The sequence below is a fragment of the Amblyomma maculatum genome, chromosome 4, assembly GCF_055883805.1.
Source record: "Amblyomma maculatum isolate TAMU_Amacu chromosome 4, ASM5588380v1, whole genome shotgun sequence".
Lineage (NCBI taxonomy): Eukaryota > Metazoa > Arthropoda > Arachnida > Ixodida > Ixodidae > Amblyomma > Amblyomma maculatum.
The window spans coordinates 158,252,956-158,278,538 of record NC_139347.1 but is presented as its reverse complement, the minus strand read 5'-3'; the positions used below and the strand labels follow the sequence as shown (position 1 = coordinate 158,278,538).

The following is a 25,583-nucleotide window of genomic DNA, read 5'->3' as shown; positions in this document are numbered from 1 at the left end:
GCCCAGATCGGACAGCTGGGATTTCTTTAGTTCTCCTCTCTGCTCCGTCTTTCTGAGAAGCTCCTGAGCGTTGCTTCCTTTTCCGCTGAGGCAAATCAAGTTGTCCCCCATCTCCTCGGGAAGGTTTAACGTTAGATTTACCACGGCTTCCCTCTGCACATAAGGCTTCATAGCTAAGTCCTCTCGGGTTCCACTTAAAAGTCTCGCGAGATTATTAGACACTGGCGGCAAGAGGTTATTCTCAAGAACGTCCTCATTCCGCGTCTCATCAAGCTCACTTTCAAGTTGACCTATCTGAGATGCCTCGCTCTCAAAGTTTTCTGACCTGCTATCTTCCGCATCTACCACTGTCTTAACTGCCGTTTCCTCCGCTGTGGAATATTCTGGTATGAGCAGTGTAGCTAGTTCTCGCGCCTTTGAACGTGTTAAGGCCTGCACATCTCTGTCTCCGAAAATCAGAAGGCAAGCTTTGACCTTCTCGTAGTTGTCCGCGTCCTCCTTGTTTAGCCGCGCGACAACCTCCGCTGCCTCGCAGGGCAGAACCGTCAATAATCTCTGAGACCACGTGTCTCGCTGGAAGGACAGTTCTTCGCAAGTTCGCTCAAAGTTACCCAGATACAGACCGATATCCCCTGATATCACATATGGCTGCATGTACTTTGACATCTTGAAATCTGCCTCCTTGTTGAGAAGAGGTACCGCTAGCTGGGGACAATTGCCCGACCTCTTGCTCAACTCTACTTCTAATTTCCGGAGCTCAATTTCTAGCTCCCGCTTTTTTGCTTCTCTCTCAAGCTTCTCACGTTCGTGCTCCCTTTCCTCTTTTTCCCTCTCAAGTTCACGCTCCCTTTCCTCTTTTTCCCTCTGACGTTCGCGCTCCCTTTCCTCTTTTTCCCTCTCATTCTGCTGTCTGAGCTGTTCCTTTTTTTGACCGATGAGGTTCCATGCTTCACTGAGCTCCTCATCATCGGTTCCCAGATCAGTGATTGCCTTTATAATCAAGGGTTTTCGTGCCAAACCACTTGTATTAATTCCCAATTCCTCACACAATAGCAACAGTTCCGGTTTCTGCAGCTTTTGTAGGTCCATGATCGCTCCGAGTGTCGGCTACTTCCAAAACAACAGTGCAAACTACCAAACCTAAAGGCGTTTCAACACTTTTTACCAGTTCTTAAAATCTAACCCTGTTCTAGAACCTGGTCCACATCAGAAGAAAAGCCAAGCACTCACCCACACATGCGATCGATGTTCCGAGCTGCCCTCTTGGCCGATTGTTGCTCCTGCTTGTTGCTTGAGATGCCACCTCCGATCACAAGGTGTTGTGGCTTGTAGCTTCAGATCCACCTCCAATCACCAGATGTTGTGCTTGTAGATTCAGATCCCACTGCTGCCACCAGTTGTCGTGACGCTGGGGCTACGTCGACCCGGCCTTCACTTGGTAGCGTGCAGAGACTCGGGGTTGAAGAAGGACTGAATCTTCGAAGTTGGTAAAATATGTACAAGCAGGTTTACTGGCACTTTGAGAAAACGTATTTACAATATTTACATGAAAAAGAAGGGTACATCAGCAAAATGGCAAGCGTTAAGAGTTCATAGCGAGAAGCGACTGGATGAGCCGTTTACCCAGGGCCCAGAGCGACATTTCGTGCTCTGCAGCGTCCTTAAAAACCCCCTATGTCCAGCCCCTCTCTGAAGATGCTGACCAACCAAATCCAGGGCACGCCCCTCAGGTATCGGCATCCAATCGAACACTTCACTGCACTGATGGTCTGAAGCACTGACTGGTCCGGCATTCATTCGTTGGGCGTGATCACTTGTTGGCGGGAAAAGCTTGGGAACGGCGAGGAGAGGAGGTACATTTCTATTCTTCAGCAAAGAAACCACAAGCTGGTTCTGACAAGGGGTTTTACTTCTCAGAAACCCGAGTGCACGTGGCGCCGCATAGGGCTCCCAACATGGTCCCTTTTCGACAATTGCAAATCTTTCCTGCATTCCCGGGAAATCACTTAATGGCCGTATGAGTCATGCTCCTTTCTTGTCCTGCACGTCAGCGGACATGTCACTCTGTCGTCTCCTTTGGATAGGAGGCATTCATCACTGGAGGATAGCACTTCTCGACTGGAAGGGTGGACAAAAGAAAGAAAGCACTTCCTGCTATTTCCCGCAGGGGGACGTTTCTTTGTGTTTTTCCAGACGTTCTCTTGACAGGGTCAATTTGGCATTTGCAGGTTGTCCACAAAGCAAAACATGCTTACAAAACAGGATTCCTGGAAACAGGCTCACTTAGAGCCATTGGACCATCACCACATATTCACAAAACTTATCCATGCCCACAGGCGAACAATAGAGCGCGCAATTGCGGATGCTTGGTCGTAACAGCGGGAAGACCCGATGGAAAACGCAGTCACCGCACGCACACGAAAGCACGGACGACCCAGTGCGACCTCATTTTTCGACCCCGGCATAAATCAGCAGAGATTTTTTTTCTGTATTCTGCACACATGCTCGTAAGCACACAAAGCACACACACGAAAAAAAAGAAAAGGTCGGCGGGCCACGTCGGTAGACGTACGACGCCAAAAAATATGCCCGCTGAGCAGCGCGCCGGAAACATCGGCGGCAAGCGAAGCTAAGGCCTAATGCGTAAACATTAGAAGTCGCCATTTCCAAGAGCGCGGCGCTCTCAAACTCAATACACCAGCACACACACACGTAGTACTTGCACATTTACAAGATGTTGGGGAAGGAGGGGGAGAACGCTTTTTCTTGTGCTCCTGGTATGCGGCACGGCGCAGAATAAAGTCTCGGAGACATATCGTGAGCAACGAGGAAAGAAGAACAACAACAAAAAAATAATCCTCACCGGACTGGCGCCATTCTGCGTTTAAAATTCATGGAAAACTTGGTTTCGCGGCCCAGCGCGCATGCGCCGAGCAAGCGTCGCCGCGCGAGCTGACAGCAAGAGGTGACGTCTCGAAGCAAACCGGTCGCTGCGACCACGTGCACAGCGAGAATGCGTTCGATCGTCTCAAATCGTCGAGTGCAAAGTCCCAACGTCGCAGCTACAGCGTTGCCTTCCCAACCTGAGTGCAGCTACACATATTTATTTCGAATCGATCGTCGATTTCGAAGCTGAACCACCGTCAAACATTCTAATCTGGTCCCCGCAAAAGGAAATTAGGATGGCGGACACTTTCTGTATTGCTGCAAGTTTGGCAGTTCTTTGACATTATGTGAACGTATTTCCACTTGCTAGGTCCTGTCCACCGAATAGATATTTCAAGCAAATGAGTTGCGCACACAACACTGTCGAAGTGCCTGCTGGACTTGCTATACGCAAGGAGGGGATAAATAAGACCCCTGTCCTTATCATTTTCTGCATTATTCATTGATACTCATAGACTGGCACATCACAAATTAATTTATTATTATTATCGTCGTACCTTTCCTTGGCGGTGAAATTACAGTAATTTCGTTATGGCTGTGAACAGAATAAAGCAATTCTGGAACAACTGCTCGACCTAGAAGAAAAAAAGAAAACACGCTTTCACCTACCCTGAGCCAATACCGTCATTTGCTTTTTAACATCGCAATGTCAGAAACATGACCCGTAAGGAGAAGGCAGTACTGTGGCAGTACCTAAAAGAAAGTTGAGAGCGCGCGCACCAGGACCCACTGGGACACCTGAACCGCGCCGTAAGGGAAGGAAGGAAGGTGGGAGTGAAAGTGGAAGGAGAGAAAGGGGAGCCGTAGTGGAGGGCTACGGAGTAATTTCGACCACCTGGGGATCTTTAACGTGCGCTGACATCGCACAGCACACGGACGCCACTTCGTTTCGCCTCCATCGAAACGCAGCCGCCGCGGTCGGGTTCGAACCCGGGAACTCCGGCACAGTAGTCGGGCGTCTTACCACTGCGCCACCCCGGCGGGGCAAAGACGGATGGAAGTTGGGAATTCTGGAATGATTTAGACCACCTGGCGTTCTCTAGTACGTGCACTGACATCGCACACCACACGGACGCGTCTTTGTTTTTTGCCTCCGCGACCGAGATTGTATCCGCTTCTTCGGGCTGAGCAGGAACCATCGCGGTGGACAACGTCACAGGGTTCTTCCGACAGCTCGGACTAGCAACGGCTGATGCGACCGCGCGGTTTCCAATCGCGTTAGTAGGGCAGAAGCTCCCGCCGACCTTAACCCAACCATCACAGTCTGGTCCTGCTTGCGAACAGTTGATTATAATAAACCAGCTTCCCGTGGCTATGCCTTCAAGGCTACGAAGGCAGGGCTTTCCTGATAATGTTACTACACCGAGTAGCTCAGACATGCCTGGTTCCAATTACGGCTCCGGTTTCTGTACTGCGTTTTTTTCTTAATTTGTAGTTTTCTAGCCCCCAACTATTAATATTTGTTCATTTACACCATGAAGGCCTATGTGAACGACAATTCTTGGCTAATCAATAGGACACAAGCGTGTGTTGTCAAAAAAAAAAAAAGGCATTACGAAAGCGCACGTAAAGAGACGGAGACACAGCAGGCGTTAATTACGTATATAGCATTCGCTAAAAATCAAGGCGTTTGCTTCTAGATCTGTAAAGCGACTTGCTGCGCATCTCCGGCGTTCGCGCGCAAGCCTCGAAAACTCGCGTCCTCGATATAATCGAGCTTCGTTGTTTCAGGCGTTCTTCCCAGAGTTGCAGTAGAGGGCGTAGAAGCAAACCGTTTAGCGGCACTCCCGACAGGCGGCGAAGGCAAGCGGAATGAACTAGCATGACGTATTGTTTAGGGTTAAAAAAACTCCTTACTAAACTAGCGCAGTACTGGTTAGTACTCGATGTGACAGGAAAGCTAATACATCCGGAATAGCATACTATTTCAGAGTAGGTGGAGGGACTATATCTTACTGCGCATTGATCTGGTGCGTGTCGGCTCTGTAGCTTCGGCTGCATAGCCACAGCACGGCCGCTCAATGGAGGCGCACTTGGTACGGCCCGTCGCGTCGCGCCTCAATGGCTGGGGAAGCGCGTATTGGGAGAAGTTACAGCTTCCGCCGTCATTCTCCGCGGGGGCGCCACCACTCCAGGACAAGGCGCCGCCGGCACGGACGAGCAGACGACGCGGAAGGAGCGCGCTGGCTGGGTTGGCGCGTGTTATCGTTTTGACTACTCAGCATAACAGCGTCCTAAGCGTATGCAGCACCATGCCAGTCAACTGCTGTGTGCCGCTGTGCCCCACGAAAGCAAGAAAAGATCGGTTACCATGAGTTCCCGTGCGATTCACAACGTCGAGCAGCATGGCTGAAAAACATATCTCGGAAGGGCTAGATTGGAAAAGGAAGCCGGCGGGAGCCGAGTGACAAGTCATTGGTATACTTGCTACACTTCACAGATGACGATTACAGGAAGAACATAAAACTGAAGATCCTGCTTCCTTCAGCTGTCCCCTCCGTGTTCCCGAACTGCCCGCATTACAAGTTAAGTTACTCACGTGGGCTCATGTTGAGCCAAACAACCTTGGAAAAATGAATGTGCGCAGGTCCATAGCTTTATTTTCCCCACTTGTTATATCTACACTTCATTTCCTCCTGGACAACCCCCCGTGTCATCCTGAAGCATGTGTGTTTCAAGATAGGTGCGCCGCGATCACTTTTATGACGATGATATCAAAATGGTATGCCTTGCCCAACATCGCATAAGTGAAGCCATGGAGACACCAAGAGGAGCCGCTCTATTCGTCAGATGACGAGCGACTCTCTTGGTTAGAGTTGGACTTTGCCATATCGAAGACATTCAGGTCCAAGGAGGCACGTCGAAGCAAAGGCTAACCAAGCAAACGTACGAAGCAACAATCATGACAACTAGATCAGCAGTGGCGCAAATTAAGTACCTTCTTGATCACATCAAGTATCTTAATTACAACAATGTCTTCTGTGTGCCTTACTAGTGCGCATTGCATTTAACCGAATCTTATTTTCAGCTTCTGATACGCCCTAAAGCAGGCTCTTAAAGCGGGTCTATAATATCGCTTTTTAGCAGCCTAAGGCAACTCAAAGGCGGGAACGACAAAGTTGATGCGAGGGCTGTATAGTTTTCACCTCGGAGAAAATACTGAAGGTACCACTAGCGAAAAAATATATATATATATCGACTGACGTTATACATATTTTGCCATGCTTTATGCAGGTTGGCATCTTACAAGCATCGGTCTGCAAATGCACCTATCAACAATAGGCAGCTATAAAACTTGGAATTCGTGATTATGAAAGTCGTACCTTGCCAACTGCTATATCACGTCTGCTGCGAGAGAGTTTTCGAGTCAGCTTGGATTCATTCATGTGTGGTGTGAACCAGCAGCTGAGATAGAGTTAGCACCGATTGCATTCTTGACTGGTTACCTTGCACGTCCATTTGAAGAGAAAGTATGAATAGTTTTACAGAATCTCATGAAACATTTTTATTTATTCTGTTTTCAGTGCCTGCCCATGTTTTCATTATTTATATATTACCAAGGTTTAAATAACTTCTAGTGCTTACTTTAGAGTGTCAATAATTTTATTTTATTAGTCCCCATCCATTTATTAACTTTGTGCCTTGTGATTCCTGCAAAACCCTGGACTTATCAAAATTCTTGATGATGGATGCCTAAGGTATCTGAAAATCACCATGCACCTTTGTTAGCAAGGTGATGAAGTGCCCGCAGGTCATAAGAAGCAGCAAGCTATGCCACATGTTAATTTCATCCCTTCTTCCCTATTTTGTGCAATTTCCGGAGTTGATTTGCGAGAGAGAAGACCGCAGTCACACTAAGGACCCAACCAAACTAATGCGACTGCTGCTGACCAACTGGACAGGCAACATCAATCAGACAGTGGAAAAAATCACGCTTGCACATAAACCTTTTTCGAGAAAAGTTCTTCGCTTGTAAAACAAGCTTGCGTGTCTTCTGTGCATCACGCGGCTTCATAATCAAACGAGAAAAAAAGTGCCTGAGCCTGCGAGCGTGTCGTTGAACTGGCTGTCTTGTGTTGTTTCTTTTGCAACAGTTCGTGTTAGCTAGTATGTTTTGGTGGTGGTACCCACTTGAATATTATTTCCAGTGAAAACGGAACAGGCTGAACAATAATGTTGAACGCTACGTCCTGAATTGTAAGTTTCTAGAAAAGTGCACGCTGAATAAATGGCCCCAAACCATGTCTCGATTTCAAGATTGCAATATATAATACGTTATTACAGTGGTTAAAACGCAACTAAATGGGTGCGCACTCAGCGAAGCACACGACTGCCTCGATCTCGTTGTAAACGGAAGACCACGAATGACTTGGAAAAGCCTAGGGATGATGACTTGCCGCTATAACCTTATCAATAGCAAACATGCACATAGTATCACATACTGTTTGAAACGCCTCTCATAATCCTAAATTGAGCAAGCGCCGACCACGCGGACGCCGAAACGAAAGCACAGCCACGGCCGCTGCGCGCAGCTCTCCGCCCGGACTCGTCCCGGAGCGGTGGCGCCGCAGCGGTGGCGATGAGAACTAGGCGCAATACGGCTCTTCAGGGCGACGCGACGGGCCGCACCCAAGTGCGCCTCCATTGAGCGGCCGTGGCCACAGTAAGTTGTCCCCGAGTATAATGACAAAATGTCTGCAACAAGCACTCCCTACCTGAACCAAGAACAAATTACCTCTCACCCACAGCTCTATGTTCGTAATCAGCGTCGCTTTTTCTCTTCAACAAAGATCAGCAGCCTTCGGCGAGCTGTTCAAAACGTTTTTGAACATTATTTAGGATGGCGCAACTGGTGGTCGGTGGCAACGTCTTGAGTTTCACTTTTTATACTTCAAACAATACTACGCGCCAGTAAATTAGTAAGCCGAGAGTGGCGCCGTAGAAAAAGAACCGAATATAACCAAAGTAATAGCTATTACCGTGAGACAGAGAACACCCAGTAATAGATATCTTTTTTTTTTGCCATTGTTGGGAAGAAGCAGGAAGTCTACGTCTAATGTACTTAATTGTATAGCACATCTAGATTTATTAAGGTCAGGGGAGACCAGCTCCATAAGAGCTATAACAAGCGGCTTAGAAAAAAAAAAAGAAAATTCAATACCTTCTCCCCCATATTTCAATTCTCAATACAAGCCATTTGTTTCTTTCTTTCTTTTTTTCGAAAAATAAAAAGAAAACTTAAAGAAATTAAAGCAGTGAAATCAGCTTTCTTTAAAGTTCTTTTGAGCGGAGCACTGACTGCGAAATGAAGATGAAGCCTGTTACAGAATCGTAGGGTGTCGTGCCAGCTAGGAATACCCCGGGGCTTTAAAAAACATAAGATAAAAAAAAATAGCGTATACCACCTGATCCCTATCTCACGGGTGTAGTTCTTCCCCGCCCTTGACCACGCGAACAAGCTGAGCGTCCTCTTCCGATCAAGAATTCTTTTCCAACACATCCCTTGCTGTGTCTCGATAAGTATATAAATCCCGTCACAGGAGCAAAAGTATTTCGTGACGCCAGTCTATCTAATCGGAGCCACTCCACGAAAGAGGAGATAATGAATCGAATGGGTAGGTAAACATGCCAAACGAAGCTGCGTGATACGACTGATACGACGACTGGCTGTCGCGATTCGTGGGAGGCTCGAGCAAGGGCTAGACGGCGCGAGACTGATGACGAGTGGCGTGACGGGGACGCTGCAGTCTACCGAAGAGGTGGAAGACATACCCTTCGCAGGGCAGTATATATATATATATATATATATATATATATATATATATATATATATATTTATATTTATATATATATATACAAGTGAAAAATTGCTTCATACTGTTTCCAAGTTTATTTGTAGTCGACGTTTCGGCAAGAGAAAGGCAGGGCTCCTGCCGAAACGTCGACTACAAATAAACTTGGAAATAGTATGAAGCAATTTTTCACTTGTATATATATATATATATATATATATATATATATATATATATATATATATATATATATATATATATATATATATATATATATATATATATATATATATATATATATATATATATATATATATCCCCACACACACACGCGCATACAAAAGCGTCTTTCATAGCCTGAGTCGCTTCATCGAGTTTATATAGCTGAGAAAGTTCGCGTGACGAGGTAGTATAAAGATGAAACGGTGCAAAGAAGAGCAGTGCTAATTAAAGATAAGGCATACATCGCAGCTCTGGTCAACAGAATTTGTTCATGAAGGTTATCAGGGGTTGAAGAAATCAGGTAGTGAAGGCCACCGGAACATTTTTTAATATTTCCAAGAAAATCGCCATGCATCAAATGTGAACTAGCGCACCTATTCCCCATTTTGTAATGCGAATCATGTCTTACTTCGCACTCCAGAGGGAGAGGGGGCCCTGCATATTCTAGCACAGGGGCTGTATTTAGATTTATACTTCGTCGCAGTGCTGCAGACATCTTGCGAGATCAAGTATAGTATTGGGCATCGTATTGGGCCTCTCGAGGCATGTAAAGGTAGCGGCGTGCCGCTTTGACTCGATAAACTGTCCTCTATTTTCGGGCCGCCTGGCGTTTAAATCAGGCAGTCAAGAAAGAAAAGCAAAAAGGAGAACGTTCCCTTCTTTTCTCTGTGTTTGGGACGGAATGGCGGCGTACGCTTATACAAGATCGCGTCCGAATCTGAAGCCGGCGAACGAAACCGGGATGCGAAAACGAGTTGCGGTCAACAAACTAGAAGAGTTAACTGCCATTTTCGCTTGCAAAAGAACACGAGCAAAAAAAAAAAAAAAATGAAAAGCACTCCGCCGGCGGATTCCCGATGGGCGAGGAAAACTGCTTCAATAAGCTTACGGTATTCACCTCGGCTCGCGGGAATGGTGGTCGCTTAAGGGAGCCTCCGTTATATGGTCCCCAGCGTGTTCCCCAGTGAAAACGAAGCGGACTCGCTGTGTGCGATGAGTCGGCTGCGCTGCGGTCAACCTTTCTGCTTACGTGGTACCTCTTCAGTGCATTTACTAGAATGGTCGGATTTTCTTAGCAGGCCATCCCCGACGGGAAATGGATGCGGCGCACGTCACAGCTGTCTCTGACTGGCACACGGCGCAGGAAACTCCACAGCGATACGCGGTCTTCGCTACTCGCTTCTCCCTTTTTCTTTAATTTTTTTAAGCTATTCAGATCGCAAACTTAACTATTCCATTCGGTTTATACGCGCATACAACTACTGTTTAGTTTGCCTGCAGCTTCGCCGCTCGCCTTACGCACATTCAACTATGTTTTTCTTCATTATTCTCATCTTCCTCTATCTTGCGTGTTTGTGCAGTTGTTAGATTTTCTTTACTTTCTTTCATTTAGTTTGGTCGTCAGAACCTGTTGCGACGTCCTTACGGGGAAATTATGTTGACGCCAGAACCTATTGCGACGTCTCGCTAACATATCTCGCGGAATCTCACAGAATCTCGCTGACGCGAGATATTCACCATGAGCCGAGAAACGCTTTCGGCTTAATAGCATCGCCCCTTATGACATATTTGTCGGTCGAGAAAGCTACCCAGCGCGCGTCTGTAGCACATCATGCACAATGCAGCTCAGCCTCGTGCAGAGCGGAAATTACAAAAGGTGTCGCCAACTGCCAGCACCGTGCCTTATTGTTTAGCGATGAGCGCGGACGTCGTGAAACCTTGCTGGGATGTGCCGCATCAGTGCAAGCAATCGACGCTGAAATCACCTCTGTCACATTTTTATGGAAGGTGCAGCCCCAATTTAGCAATACAGTGTGAAATATTTATATGCGCGAACAGAATTAAACGCTCCAAAATCTAATGAAAAGAAAAAAATATAGGGAGGGGGGACATATTTTGTCTTATGGGTAGCAGTGAGGCACCAACATCAGTACACATTCTAGACACACGTTAGCAAGTCAAACGCACTACAACGCGTATACTAGGTACCGCTCTAACACACTTGGCACCAACGACCCTTCGTGGCTATGCGCTGCGTGTCCTTCTGGCATGAGGACTTTGGTTCGAACCCGAAAAGAGATTGAATTATCTATAACTTATAAAATACCTCAATTACCCGAGCATCCTCGCCAATTATGCTAGATTTGGACGTTCCTCAATTCGTTATACAGCTTCATTTTGAATGCGGGTTTTGAATTCCTGCAGGAGGTCGTGTTGTTTGACGCCGTAACCCTGTTGACCGATCAGGATTTTCCCACACGGCTATTTCCGACGCGCGGTGCCGACTACTGCTGCGCAGGTGGCTTTTCGACTGAAAACGCTGTATACGCTCTGCGCAAAAACTGCAAGATGCATTTAGATAATATGCATTTACCGCACATAATTTGCCGCCCCCCACCTCGCACTATGTATAAATAATATAAAGCGCGGCCAACAGTGAACAGCGTCAGCGAGGAAGTAGCGCTGAAGCGCGTGTACAGGCACAATCGTCTCGGAGGCGATTACGAAATCCAAAGCCCCGATAAAGACAACGGAAGGAGGCGCCACTGTTTCTGGGCCGCACACGGCAGCCAATGAGCCGGCAAAACTCAGCCGTTCGTCCGCGTCGTCGTCCCAGCAACCGATAAACGCAACAGGGTCAAGGTGCGAACAGAGGCGACCGAGGGAATACATTGCGACATGCGGCCTATTGCTGTGGGACGCACGACATGACAGGGGAAAGAGAGAGAGACGCTGTCTGTGCTCCGTCTCCGTCCCTCCACCACTCTCGATCGTTCCCCGCACGTAGCGTACTCATCAGAGAAGAGCGACCAGGTTCCAGCCAGCGGATCGATATGGGTGCGGGAGGACCCGCTAATTGCCGCCCCATCTCGAAGGAGACCGAGAGATCGCAGCGTTCTCTTTCTTCTTTTGTTTGTCGCTATTGTCCTTTACTCGTTTGTCGTCCGTACGTCCCCCTTCTGCTACTTTCATCCATTCCTTCCTCCACCCCTCCTCTCTTTTCCTTCCTTTCTTCCTTCCTGGGCATTTATCGGTAGTATACGATACATTGTGCGATGTCACGTGACATGACCACTTTGGCAGGAGCCGCTAACTCCTTCTCAGCTCGGGACACAGAGTGACGGTTTTCAAGATCGCGAGAACCCTTGCACAGCGCGTCAAGCATGTATACCCACACTAAACACAGGCGCTTTAGTACAGCTTGGCTGAGTGGGGCTTAATATCTAGGCCGGGTGGTCTCTCACATAATGTGCTAGCTTAAGACTTTATGCCGAAGAGCAAGTGCGAGATAACAGGGGCACAAAGTAGAGGATTAGGTATTGGGCGAGTGAGAACAGCCAGGCGACTCACCAAATATCTGTTGCTGCTTTCTTTTTTTCTTTCTTTCTTTTTTTTTCTTTTTTTTTTTTTTAAAGCCGCCGTACGGCTTCTCGCCCGGCGACAAAAGAAACTTGGTATCGTCTACGTCGACGTCGAGCCTCCTGAGTGCGATGGGCGTACTCCGGCTCGCGCGCAGCACTGCGGCACCGGCGCCTTAACTGTATTTTGGGCGCCATAACTGTATTTTGTTTCCTCGGGCGTCTGCAGAGGGAACTTCACTGGGACTTTTCCTTGCGAGCTTCAGTCATTTACCACAGTGATGATTACGATAAGATGCTTGCGTTTTAGTGAAGTCGAGCGTCCCTCGTGACGTATCATCCCTTGGTGAGTCCGACACACGCAGCGCCGACAGCCAGGGGCGAAAGCACCTCTTTTTGTTGTTTTCTTTTCTTTACATATCTCTGCGCCGACATTAGCGTTTTTCCACTGCCTCTCCGTAATTCTTCCATATTTTTTTTTTGTTTTCGCTGTGCACCTCTGTTCTCGTACTAATATTTTCGATGCCTAATTCAGTCAGCGACTTTGTACGGACGTAATTCAGACGACGGCTCAAAGCCTCTCTGGTATAAGGTCTCGCGTCGCGAAAAAAAAAAAGAAAAAGAAAAGAAAAAGGGTAATTATTGCCTTTATCAAGTTTCGCTCACTTATTCACGCAAAGAAAACTCTTTACTGTAGGCATGCCAAAGCAACTAGATGACGTCAGAACCGCTACTAAAAAGTCAGCACGCCTGAATGACCACGGGAGAAAGCGGAATCAAATACAGCGACGAAGGCAGGAAAAAAAGAAAATAAAAAGAAAACGCGCGTTCTTCAAAGCGCGTCCCAAGCCTGAGATGCCCTCAACGTACCGGGGGGGCCATGTCGAAGCAGACCGCTGGCCCACTAATCGCAACGCCCGAGGAACAAGGAAAAGGTGCGGGTGCCTGTGGCGAGGACGCCATCAGATCACATGGAGGAAACATTCGGTCATCCGCCCCTAAGGCACTGCGCCATCCGCCCTTATGCAAGCACTGCGAGCACACACCGACGCATCTGATGGCAAGATGTAAGCGCCGTTGCCTCATCTTTCCGCGGCCTGCAGGAGGGCATCTAAGATGCTAATTAGAAGCAACAGATCTCAGCCGCCATCTACAAGCTAATTAGACTTGGTTTGGATTTCATTCTTCAGCAAGAACCAATAACAGCGATCACTACTTTGTGCCTGCGCCCTTACGTTTTGCAATGTAGCTGGCGCACACAGCAGTAAATCAAAATATAGAGGCTGCTTCCTGGCCAGGTAAACTTCTGAAACCAGCCGACGGCAAGTAAAAAATTTTTTTGTTTCTTTTTCTAAGTCCAAGATAGAGCACATGGCATCCGAAAAATTGCTGAAATGAACCTGCACCTCTTCCACTTGGCGAAACAATGCTAGTCAATTGACGTGTGCAATATTTTGCGTTGAGCAACATTGACGCCGCGTGAAGGCACTGATATATTTTGCTTCGTCCGTAAAAAAAAAAATTAAAAATTCGGTGCCAGAAGATAATTTCGCACCGTGTGGCCTTGTAATCCGTTCTACTTTTCTGTCCATTTCCATCTTTCCTTTTTCCGAAGCCTTTCCCTCTCTTCACTTCTTTCGCCTGCAGTGAACCAAACAATGACGACTTCAACCCTTCATGACCTCTTCCTTCTCGGCAACTTTGACCTCAGGTATCGGTTGCGCGCATACCCTCACTGATCGCTTTATCCGCGATAAGGTACTTGAGAGGGCGCGCAGAGTGCTCCGGTTAGCTTTATCGTCGGCCTGCGTCCAAGGCAGCCTACGGCGGCGCGCTGGTGTCGTCTTCTACCAGCGAAGTGTCCAAGCGCAACCTTATCCCCTCGGCTTGGCGATATGGTCGCCCCGAAACCACTCTATAGCGGTCTTGGCACGATGCCTCGGCTTCGGCTTCGCTGGTGACGTCTAAGAAAAATTGAACGACGCGCTGCGTAGCTAAGGGAGTCCATTTTTTTCCCTTTGCTTCTTCGTTTCGTTTGCTGGTGAGACGTCGCGCTGCGCTGTTTCAGAGGAACAGGACAGATGTTCAGGAAAAGCAAGCTGCACAATAGGAACCCTGTCCGCGTCTTCCGGGGAAAGCCCGCAGAGTACGCAGCGTTAATAAAGGAACAAGTACCTTATACTGCCACGACCCTCCGTCCGGCGTAAAGGAGGCTATGGTCATGCGCAGGGCCACTTCAGCAGTCTTTTTTCACATGGGCAGTGAAAGCCTAGCTAGAAGTTGTCCTAATCCGCTTATCGCACGGAAGATGGTGCCTATGACGTCACTACTTAAAAAAAAGAGAAAGAAATGAGGGTCTTTTTGCATACGTAATTTCCTATCGTTTCTTTACCACCTGTATTAATGTAACGGTTATTTCTTCTTACTAGAGAAGCATATACCCTTCATTTATGTATCTCGAGCTAACTGTCCTCAATGTCGACCATTTTACAGGTACTGCCTCAAGAAAGCAGTGAAAGACTCATCAACACGTCAAGCGCATCAAAAATGTTCGGACGAGCGGTGGCCCCATGGAGGAAAATACTTTTCCTCCATGGGTAGCCCTCACTGCTAGAAATACAGCAAGAAACGCTAGTAATTGGCTATGAAGAGCGCTCTTGCTCGTAATAAGTTGACTACATTTAGGCCACTTTTCGAGCCTCTTGATAGCGAGTGCTTGAATCCACCTGGTAACTTTGTCTACTACTCCACAAACGACTCACGCGAGACGAAGGCCGTCGTCTGGTGTTATGTGCAAAATAATGCAGATATTAATACGAGTTTTTTACTCAAACTAGACTCAACAGTCTACCCTAGCCTATGCCCCAATTATAAGAAATATCCTTCCCTACAAGTCACTATAGACGGGTGTGCTAACTCAACCCGGCAGTACTCCAACACCGAACCAACCCAACGGGGAGCCATCCTGTCCACCTGATAGGCCCAGAGCCATGCAGACCGGGCCCGGCATGGAGACGTGTGACAATGTGAGTGAGGACGTCTTTCGGAAGAAGAGAAATTCTTATTAGAGCGAATATATAGCTGTACATCTTGACGTCTCTTCAACGGGACGTATATGCTTCCTTTCTCTCCTGTGCTGTTATTTCCTCCATGAACATTTAATGACATCGGATAAGGCGTCTTTTAAAAGGACTAGTGCTGAGCTCGCTCTTATCCCGTCGGTGACGTTGTGACGGGGCTTTCATAATGAAAGCCCAGCACGTCGTAAATGTCCCGCGCCCTTTGCTGACATTTGTGGTTACCGCTCGCGATGAATGCGTTCCAGTACTAAATCCCTAAAGAAAGACAACGGGAAGCTGAACTAGCGGATGCTAGAGATGAACACTTCATCCTATAGCTGACGAACGACGCTAAGAGACGGAGCCTCCTAAGGTTCCTGAATGAAAACAGGCTTGCATGACTTTTTATAACGTACTCACAGACTCATCACCCCATGAAATTTCGTCGAAGCAACACGAACAAAAATGTTTTAACGCCGCTTTCATTCCGCCGAAACAACTTTTAGCACCATAGTCATTTTTTTTCTTCATCGTTCTCAGTCTATCGACACCCTTCCTCGCATTGGTGACCCTTCTGTAACCATACAATGGACAAATTATTCTCCAGGTTGCACGTTCTATATATTTTGTTTGACAGATTTCGAATAGCTTTAAATGCAAAATCTGTGGTCTCATCTGAGTTGGGTCAGCGGCTTTTACGCTTGGCCGGCTGCTCAGCCTAGGGCTGCGGTATCTGATTCCGCTAGCGGCGCCCGCATGAATTTAGCACATGGTTAAAAGAAGAAAACAAGACGGCAAGTGTGTGTGTGTGGGGGGGAGGGGGGGGGGGGAGGGTAGGCGCTAGAAAGTCGGCCAGAACCGTCACCAGCGAAATCCCGACAAGGCTAGCGCACCCCAACAGTCTACGCTATGGATGGGCGATAAACTGCCAGCAAAAGAAGGTGCGAGTTCGGATCTGAACCGAGTCACGTGGTGTCCTTTCGCCACATTGCCCAAGCCCGTACGCTCGATTCATTGGCTGATACATTATCGCTCATCCGCTCGTCGTTACGTTCGCTGATGGGAGAGAACGCCACGCAACGGCTTCGCTATAGAATATCGACGATGAAGCCAGAACCCTCCACTATGGCCTTCAGGAAGTTAAACAACAGATAAGATAGCAGCACGCATGCCGTTCTTTTCCAATTTACGTCACTGCTGAGATGAGGCATCCAGTCACTGCTCGCTGCGCTCTCCTTTTCAATTATTTTGGCTGCCTTTAAATATTGGCCCCTGCATATTATATATATATATATATATATATATATATATATATATATATATATATATATATATATATATATATATATATAGATATATATATAGATAGAGAGCACCACAATCGCGGCGCACAAATGCACTAGTCACGTGGTATTATTTGTATTTCGCGGGCTTTCTTTTCAGCGCAGAAAAAAAGATAAACGTGAGACTTTCTTTATCGCAATTAATGGAATGGGGGTTTCTGAAGGTGCTCTACAAGTTTCCAATTCACATGTTTGGTCTAAAGTCGATATTTAATCAATTAGAAAAATTAACATAATTAGCTAATTAAGTAATTGCAAAACAAAAAGTCGTGTGTAGTGCGCAAGGAGGCTGGCAGTTGAATGCAATTGGTTTCACTGACCTACCTCAAATGTATTATTTTGTATCCCTTGGTTCAAGTTAGTTGGGACACCCGGTATATATATATATATATATATATATATATATATATATATATATATATATATATATATATATATATATATATATATATATATATATATAGTTTTTATTTTTCGTTCCCACACTGAGCTAAACAGCCACCTCGAGTCAATTTCGAAAAGCATTTTGTAGCCAGACGTCGGTGCATACTGGCAGATCCTGGCGAGACAGCTTTCGAGAAATTTGAAAGAACAAGTCGAGAAAAAGGTTTCAGCGCATCATCGAGACATTTTACTCTGGTATTTTCGTAAACACCAGCTGCTTCGCGAGAATAGAGTGAGCATATTGCAGAACCCATATATATGACAGCGAACCCCGCCACAAGGAGTCATTATGGCCGCGTGACATTTGTCTTCGATCCTAATTACCGAATGCTTAACCAAAACAGTGCAATTGTGCGCTCCACTCTGAGCGACAAAACGCCATAATACGGAAAGTTATTTTGCGTCAGTTTAGTCGAACTGCTGAAATTCTGCATGCATGCATACGCTTATGTAGTTCTCGCTCGGTCGCGTGCATGCACGCCGCTTGTAACCAGCTCGAATCGCAACCAAACAGTGCTGCAGTAACAAGCGTATAGAGGGGGATAGAGGAGGATGCGTGCGTTCATATTCACGTCAGCAATGCGTTAACTATTACTATGTCGACAGAGCTAGCGGACATTATACAGCGTAGACTCTAATACGAAGCACTGATTTATTGATTTGGTATGTGAAAGATGTCGAGGCAGCCGACGCCAGTTCTACCTCATATGCGGCACGCCATTCACTCGTTTTCAACCGCGCAAGCGGGGCCCGAAATACAAATAAATGCTCAGTTACAACTTTTCTTGCACATCCATTGCTTTTGCTGAGATGTTTGCAGGTCGGTGCAAAGCTTCACAGCAACTGTCCAAATATAGCATCGTATATACCGAGTCGGAAAGTTCTTTGCGAGCGCGATCGTCACAGTAAATACGGAGAAGGAGAGCAAGAAGCAACCGAACTGTTCCTCCATATGTGCAGAGACTATTACCGGATAAGCTGGCGGCATCTCGAGTAATGAACACATTCACATAAGGTTTTCACGTACGCACGTCTAATGCACCAACTTCTATGACAGAAGGAAAAAAAATGTGTAGGTTTGGTTACCCGCGTGGTGCGGCAGGAAAGGAAACACAGGTGTTGCAAAGCCGGAAAAACCGTGCACTGCTCGCAAGTCTTAACAAATTGACGCCATAGTCACCAGTGTCATGGTGTCAGCGATCGATTTCACTTCTCGAACTTTCGATGCTCAAAAGGTAAAACTAGCCAAAAAAAGACGCACACACGAGAGATAACTTCACATGCTCAGCCGCATCCAAATGATGGAGGCTGACTATACACTAACGTATAGATAACTGAATTCGCATAATTTCTTTCTCAGTAAATAGCGAGTGCATTACGGCGAGGAATGCAAGAAATCTGAAAACGCTCAATGGTCAAGGCCGGACGTCCTTTAACATCTTCCCTATTTCCCTCCTCGGATCTCTACTCCTCCCTCTGCAGTCGCAGAACGGAATTCCCACTGAACCGAGATTCTGGTACGTTGCATGGGAAGGACTTTTGTTGTGCGAGGTTAATACGGACATTAAACTAAATAGTCGTGAATTGTAATCTACATTCTGCTGCTTGGCAGCACCAAAGATTAAACAACAACGGATTTCCGTAACGTACAAAGCCTTGCTCCAAATCCAGGGCTGCGCTCGACGTTATCGTGTGAACATCCACGCTATCGCTTGCACGCTATCTCACCGAAATGGGGCGTAGACGCAAACAATGCACCGGTATTCGAGCAGATCTTCTCTCCAAACGCGTATGATAATCGCAAGTGAATCGTGCAGACGCGTTTACGGCGCTGAAGTTTTCTTTTTCTTTTAAAGCAGCGCAGCACCTTTCACTAGACCGTTTTGGATTAAAACTACGCCGGTGGAAAACTAGAGTCGCAGCGTCAAGGCTGAATCGCATGCACGCGAAAATCACGCGAACGCGACGGCGGCACGCGTCGCGCGAAGCCTTCGCGCGAACAGAAATGCATGTGTCGCTTGGCTCGTCGCTCGGATCTAAGTTAAATTGGTTCACAGGAAGGGAAAGGCGCAGTAACTGTCACACTTGCTCTGTGGACACCCGAACCGCGCCGTAAGGGAAGGAAGGAAGGTGGGAATAAAAGTGGAAAGAGAGAAAGAGGAGCCGTAGTGGAGGAGTAATTTCGACCACCTGGGGATCTTTAACGTGCGCTGACATCGCACAGCACACGGACGCCACTTCGTTTCGCCTCCATCGAAACGCAGCCGCCGGGGTCGGGTTCGAACCCGGGAACTCCGGCACAGTAGTCGGGCGTCTTACCACTGCACCACCCCGGCGGGGCTCGCTCGAATCTGCCGAAATAGAAAATTTCGCTCGTTCGCCTGGAAGTAACCGTACGTGACTGCCGCTCATTTCACATGCTTTCTTTATTTTGCTGTGTTGCATTGCGATTGTGCATTACCGCGTAAACATTTCGCTTTGTAAGAACAATGGTGGATAGCCAAGGATTCAAAGAACGTCTAATCGCAACCGAAACAACAATAGAAACAAGGGGTCACGTGACTATTCGTGCCGATTACAGTGCAAGTTCACACACATTCGATACGGTTTGCTGTAAATACGTTTTACTTTGCCGTGTTGTCGCAAAATAACTTCAATTCTTGCAATCGTTATGAAGGTTGTTGGATTTGGCAGTAGTTTTGCGGTGTACTAAGCCACTATGCCAGCCACACAACCTACACAGCGTCGTCGCCGTTTCGCTCGGTTCGCGCTGTCGCGTGCATGCGTCTTCCCCAGTAGGCGACGGAGCGAACCATGATCGCTTACGCCGCGCCGCCTTGTCGCTTCGCTCACTTTTTCGCCCACATACGTTTCCCGCTTATCGATAGAGTATAAGTTCATTCTAGGGATAAATAGTCCATACTCGCCGAAAACAAAGGTTTATATAAGTCAGACAGAGAAGAAAACGACTACAGGCATCACCATCATCGACCAATTTGGCAATCAAAACTCTACAGCGTCGAAACCGACTTCAGTTTCGGATCTCTGAGGTTATGCTGTGCCACAAATCACTTCAAAGCGCCTGCAGCCAGTATTTCTCGGTGGTGACGAGTTCGAGTCAAATAAAAGTTATCTACTATTAATAGCCATGCTTTCTTCTTTTGTCTTAAAATAAATGTTGCTTACACCACAGAAAGAGCAAGAAGGGAATATAAACAGATTTTGCTGTGGAAAATTAATCGACGGTGTCAACTGTCCCGATGTCTACTCATGCATGACCAGCTGCATTGTGCTACATTACTGCCTTCTAGAAACTTTCTACACTGAATGCTCTCGGCGTTCCGAGCTGTTCCGATTGAGGCAGACGGCGTCCGTTTACTTTATTTACGCTTTTAGTGCACGTTAAAGATCTCCGAGGGGTCTAAATAAATCCGGAGCCCCCCATTATCGCCCAAGGGTCGCTTCGGGACACCAGTCCCGAGCCACTGACTAGTGCCCGGTGGAGGAACGCCACAGCTATACGCCGTTACCGCGGCAGACTCAGAAATTAACGAGACTGGCTTTTCACGACCTTCCGAAGCGGTCAGAAATGATAAAAGCCGACATCAGAACCTTTCGCCAACGGCCTGTCAACTCGCCGCTGTGTGATTATTATTTTTTTTTTTTGCCTCTTTTGCTTCTCCGCACCTCTGTGGCCTAAGATACGCAACTGCACGGTACAGCAGTGATTTCTTGACAGAAGGCATTTTGCAACTGCGTGTTAAATGTGGCAGGTCGCATGCGATGAGCGTGAGGCGCATTCAAAACAATACGCTGCAGATCGTAAAGCGAACAAAAATAATTGTTTCGAAGAGAAAAAGAAGCTCATTTCGTCAACCAGGGCGAGCAAAGCGAATGATGTCACCAGACGCAGTCGCTGCTTTCCAAGAACTTGGGAAAGACGTGTACAGCTTCCGCTTGAAATCGCGGCCGTTTTACAGCGGTGTCGAAAATGGGCTGTCGAAAGCCATGTGCAGATATCCCCTTTACATCAAAATAAAATTTAATCAATCGGGGGCCCTTGACAGTACGATGCGATATAGGTTTAACGGTTCCCGCCTTTGGCTTCCGTTCAGAGCGCTCGTTCGCGTATGCATACCCTTCACAGTTCGCTTAAGTGGCTCTATTGATACTGTTTCATGCATACTTATTCGCATGCAGTTATGGCTACCGTACTGGTGACGTCAATAACCCGCTGACAGTGTTGCCAGCCATTCAGGGGCAACGTCGGCTCTGCCACACAATTTTTATCTGTTGTAGGCCGTCATTACACCCGTCAGCCTGATAACTAGGCCGCGTTAAAGAGAGAAGTAGGCGACTCTTACTGTGATAAGAAAGCGAAATGGATAAAGAAGGGACACGACTTGATTTTGGCCGCAGAAAAATGTGCACGTTGCATCCTGACTCTAAAGCAGGTATCCTTGGTCAGCCATGGTGTAGCTAGGCGATAAGGTGTCGAGGCTTCACTTCGTGTACACTCGATTGCACTTCTCATTTTTACGGAGGCTTAGCCCCTTTAATTGATGAAATGGTCCCGCTTCAGGTTTTGCACAAAGCATGCAGGGAGTGCAACGCATTACGGCCATCTGTCCGCATACAGTCCGCTGACATACGCACGAAACAAGTAACACGCAGGCTGAAGAACAAAACGAAAAAGCAGCCTGCTCTGAAAACAGGATGCCGCGCGAAATGTCCCGAATTGTGGGCCTTGAGAGTGCATGGCATGACAGGGCGCTATTTATAAGTATACACACATATACATGCGTGCACTGATCGTTTCCTGTGCGATGCTCGAAACGGCGATATTGTTTAAACGCCCGCTCAGCGCGACCCCCTAGTTGTTATTGTATCCGTTACAGCTGCTTTCACAGAGCACTCCTCGTTGCTGGCGACGACCTTTTCGCCTTCCGGTAATCCAACTTTGTTTCGAGGATGAATAAGAAGGCGATCTGTCCTGCCGCGATATTTAAGCAGTTATGTTTTTATTGCATGTAAAGGTCACGGGTTCGATTGCCTGCCGCGTCTGACGGATTATGATGGCGAACAAAAAAAAAAAAAAGATAACTATATTAGTAATATAAAACCGTATCCCTCCACTGTTTACGGCGTAGATCAAGGAACTACTGCCTCCATCATTGGTCATCAATGTTTTTGTTCCACATTAGCTAAAATTATGGGATTATAGAAATGAAACGCTCTGTACATAACGACTGTAATATTAATTAACACTCCCTTTTTCAATGCCCTCAGGCCTTGAGGGTAAAATAAAGTGGTTTGTTTACCCTGCTTTGTTTTTTTTTTCTCCCACGATCTTATCTTCTGCTTTTAGGACCCAAGACACTCTTAATCTGCTTGTGTCTGGGGTCCACCACTGGAGTACGTGTGTGGATGGAAAATTATTACATTATTAGGCTGTGACGCGCATTATTATACGCATTGTTAAATTACTGTAACCGAATGCACATACTTCAGGTGGAACTCGGTCTGATAAGTCGCTGTCACCGCCCCGCTTTATATATTTACGAAGCAGCGCATTAAGCAATCAGCAAATAGCTGGAATAGATACTTGCAAGGTGCAGATATTGCATGATGACAGATGTGAGCGGGAAGCTCGCGACCAAGAAATTTATCCGCACAGTATAGATTACCTATTACTGCTAAAGCTTCTGTCGCTTTCTATGTATTGCACTAGCCATAGACAGTTATGCCTCTATTATACTGAGGATTGCCCATCAATGCTTCCTCGCATAGCATCTAGACTGCCTCCCTCCCCTTAGGTCAATTTGAGAACCGTGGAATAAACGATTTTATACCATCGCCGCAACGTGTTATCTGGAAAGCTTGCCACAATCTGTGGCACAAGAACGGATAAACAAAGTTAAAGATACTATCCCGTGTTAAAATACAACATGGTTTGGTTTGCTAAACACAGAAATACCTATGGCTCAACTGGGCATCAATTGAATCAATGCTTGCGAGAAGAGCGCCAAAAACTCCTACCAAGGCAACTTTTTTTTTTTTTTTTCCCGCTTTGTTTTGACTAGTACTGGCATGCATGCAATGTGTAACGTGTTGTTTGCATCGCGCGCTCCCCTCCCCTTCCTTCCTTTTTTTTGCCAAGCTCAGAAACGTGATGTTTACTGCCCTCCTGACACGGGCATACATAATTGTCGAACATGGCACGTTAAAAATAAATCAGAGTACGGTGAAGAATGCAGGACTGCGCAGGAGTTTCACAACACCGCTTAGGCAGCCTCCCAGTGTAACGGGCTGCGCCCGCCGGTCCCGACAAGGAATGCTTATTACGTCGAGGGCGTGATCAGAGGTGCAGGCTATTATGGTGCGGCCAGATTCGAGTTTCGTATCGAAGGGTCCTGTTAGCGCGAGCAAAAGCAGGGTGCGTCGACGACGGCGCCTCACTCACCGTAAAGAAGCCAGCGGCGGTGAGCTCGGGGAAGCCTGAAGGGAACGGTCCGCTGTCCACAAACAACCCTGTGGACAGCGATGTCCAGCACAGGACACCGTGGGTCGGGCACGTAATCCAAAGGGGACGTAAAGTCGAGGCTGGCGTAGCACCCGACGGTCACCGATGATCACAGGTGCATGCTGTTTTAACCGAACTCTTCCGGACAACGCGCACACAAACACTCACACACACACACAAGCGAGAAAATACACTGACGCGCGCGCACACGGGTCTCCCAAATGTAGTGCAGACGAATTCTCTAGACACGGTGCAGGCACCAGCTTTCTGGCAGGCCAACCAAAACAAGAACAGAAAAGTGAACGGCGTAACCGAAACAACAGCGCACGGTCAGCTGCGCAGATGTCAGAACCGGACAGGAGCAAAAAAGTTGAACGGACGAAGAAAGCAAACCGGCTTCCCAGAGCAGCGCCGTTGCCGGTCCAAGGGGCGAGGGTGTGCGCTCGCGGGAGAAGACGCGGCGGAGGCAGAGTTGCGAAGCTACCGCACTGCGCGCGCAATCGGGGATCACTGCCGGCACAGGTATGAACGGGAGAGCGCTCCGCGCCGTCCGAAGACGCCCGGCACACGTATGTAGCCGCCGGCGACGCTGGTTGGCTGCGCGCAGCGACGACGCCGCCGAGGCTGAACAGGTGGCGGGGACAGAGGAGGACGGGGGAAACCGAGGGAGCGAGCACCACAATAGAGCGCCGGCTGAATGACCTACCGCCATCTGGTGGGGTGCACTTGAACTGAGCCGCCACTAGCTCTCCTCTCCACGTTACAATTTATCCGGCCGTCATATCTCCTCGCTGCGTCTTGTTTGGCCTTGTTCCCACCTTCCCCCGACTCTCGCGTCCCAGCCAAGAGTAGAATCATTGTGTCATTGTGTCCGATGCGCGGTGGTGCGCGCTCAACGGATGCGGCTCCCAGGCGTTTCCACTCATGAGCGCAGCGGGCATTTCCCCTCGTCCATCGAAAACGAGGTTCTTCGATCAAGAAAGGAAGTCCTCCGTTTCTTTGATAGAGCTTTTGCCCGGACTTCATCGCCCACCTGTTCGGAATTTTGCCAGGAGGGCTACAATGCTTTGGTGTGGCACTGACGCGAAGAAAAAGGAAATTGCGAGAGCTACGGTACACGTCCTGGGCGGCTAGCGAATTGAGACCATTATTAACATGAGCGTAAAGGCTAATCATCCGCAATCACTCAAAAAGAAACATATGCTTATTACGGATGCAGTTACTACATAACGGTTCACACGAAAATGTATATACGTAATACCGCGAAGTGTCTGTCTTTTTTTTTTTTTTTTGTATTCGTTACGGCAAAAGGAAAAAAAAAACGATGTGAGAGGTTGTTAATAAACTATCAGGGAATCTGCCACGACAATTCACAGTTCCTGCTTTTGTTGACGTTAACACTGCTTACAAATTTGTTAGGTACTTCGTGCACATCGGAGTACAACAGCTGGTTAGCTCGGATTGTGATAGAGCACAAAGCAGTTTTGTGCTTGATACCACCAGTGATGTAGAAACATTACTAACAATAGTCCTTAGCGTGGCTAACAGTAAAGCTCCTGGATGTGATGTCATAAGAGCAAATATTCTAAAAGAGAGTATTGATGTTATAACACCGATAATGGCCACGATATTTAATTTGAACAGGGTGAACACTCAGATATGATAGAAATAGCAAAAGACACCCCAGCGTACCAAGGAGGGGATGTGAATGGCCCTGGCAGCTACCGATCCAATCGGTTTAAAGTATTGTAAATAATGTTGGCGAAAAAGAGATATCTTTGTGGCTAAAAAAAAAAATCCAAATTAAAATTAATACCTTTAAAACTTCACAGTATGGATTTTGGTTTTAGGAGGTCAACGTCCACCGGGGTAATCTGACGTAAAAGATCTACTTG

General features: G+C 47.3%; 1 protein-coding gene across 16 annotated transcripts in view; it reads right to left on the bottom strand.

Moving 5' to 3' along the window:
* Positions 1 to 24,271, bottom strand: part of LOC146193354 (uncharacterized) — a 644,795-nt gene extending 620,524 nt beyond the window's left edge. For 5 of the 16 annotated variants that reach the window (XM_084602714.1, XM_084602716.1, XM_084602715.1 and 2 more), the window contains exon 1: positions 23,629 to 24,269. The gene's annotated coding sequence lies outside the window, so the exon portion shown is untranslated. Of the gene's footprint in view, positions 1 to 23,628 lie in introns of all 16 variants that reach the window. The other 11 variants (XM_084602708.1, XM_084602710.1, XM_084602712.1 and 8 more) reach the window with 5 other exon arrangements.
* Between the last annotated feature and the right edge of the window lie 1,312 nt (positions 24,272 to 25,583).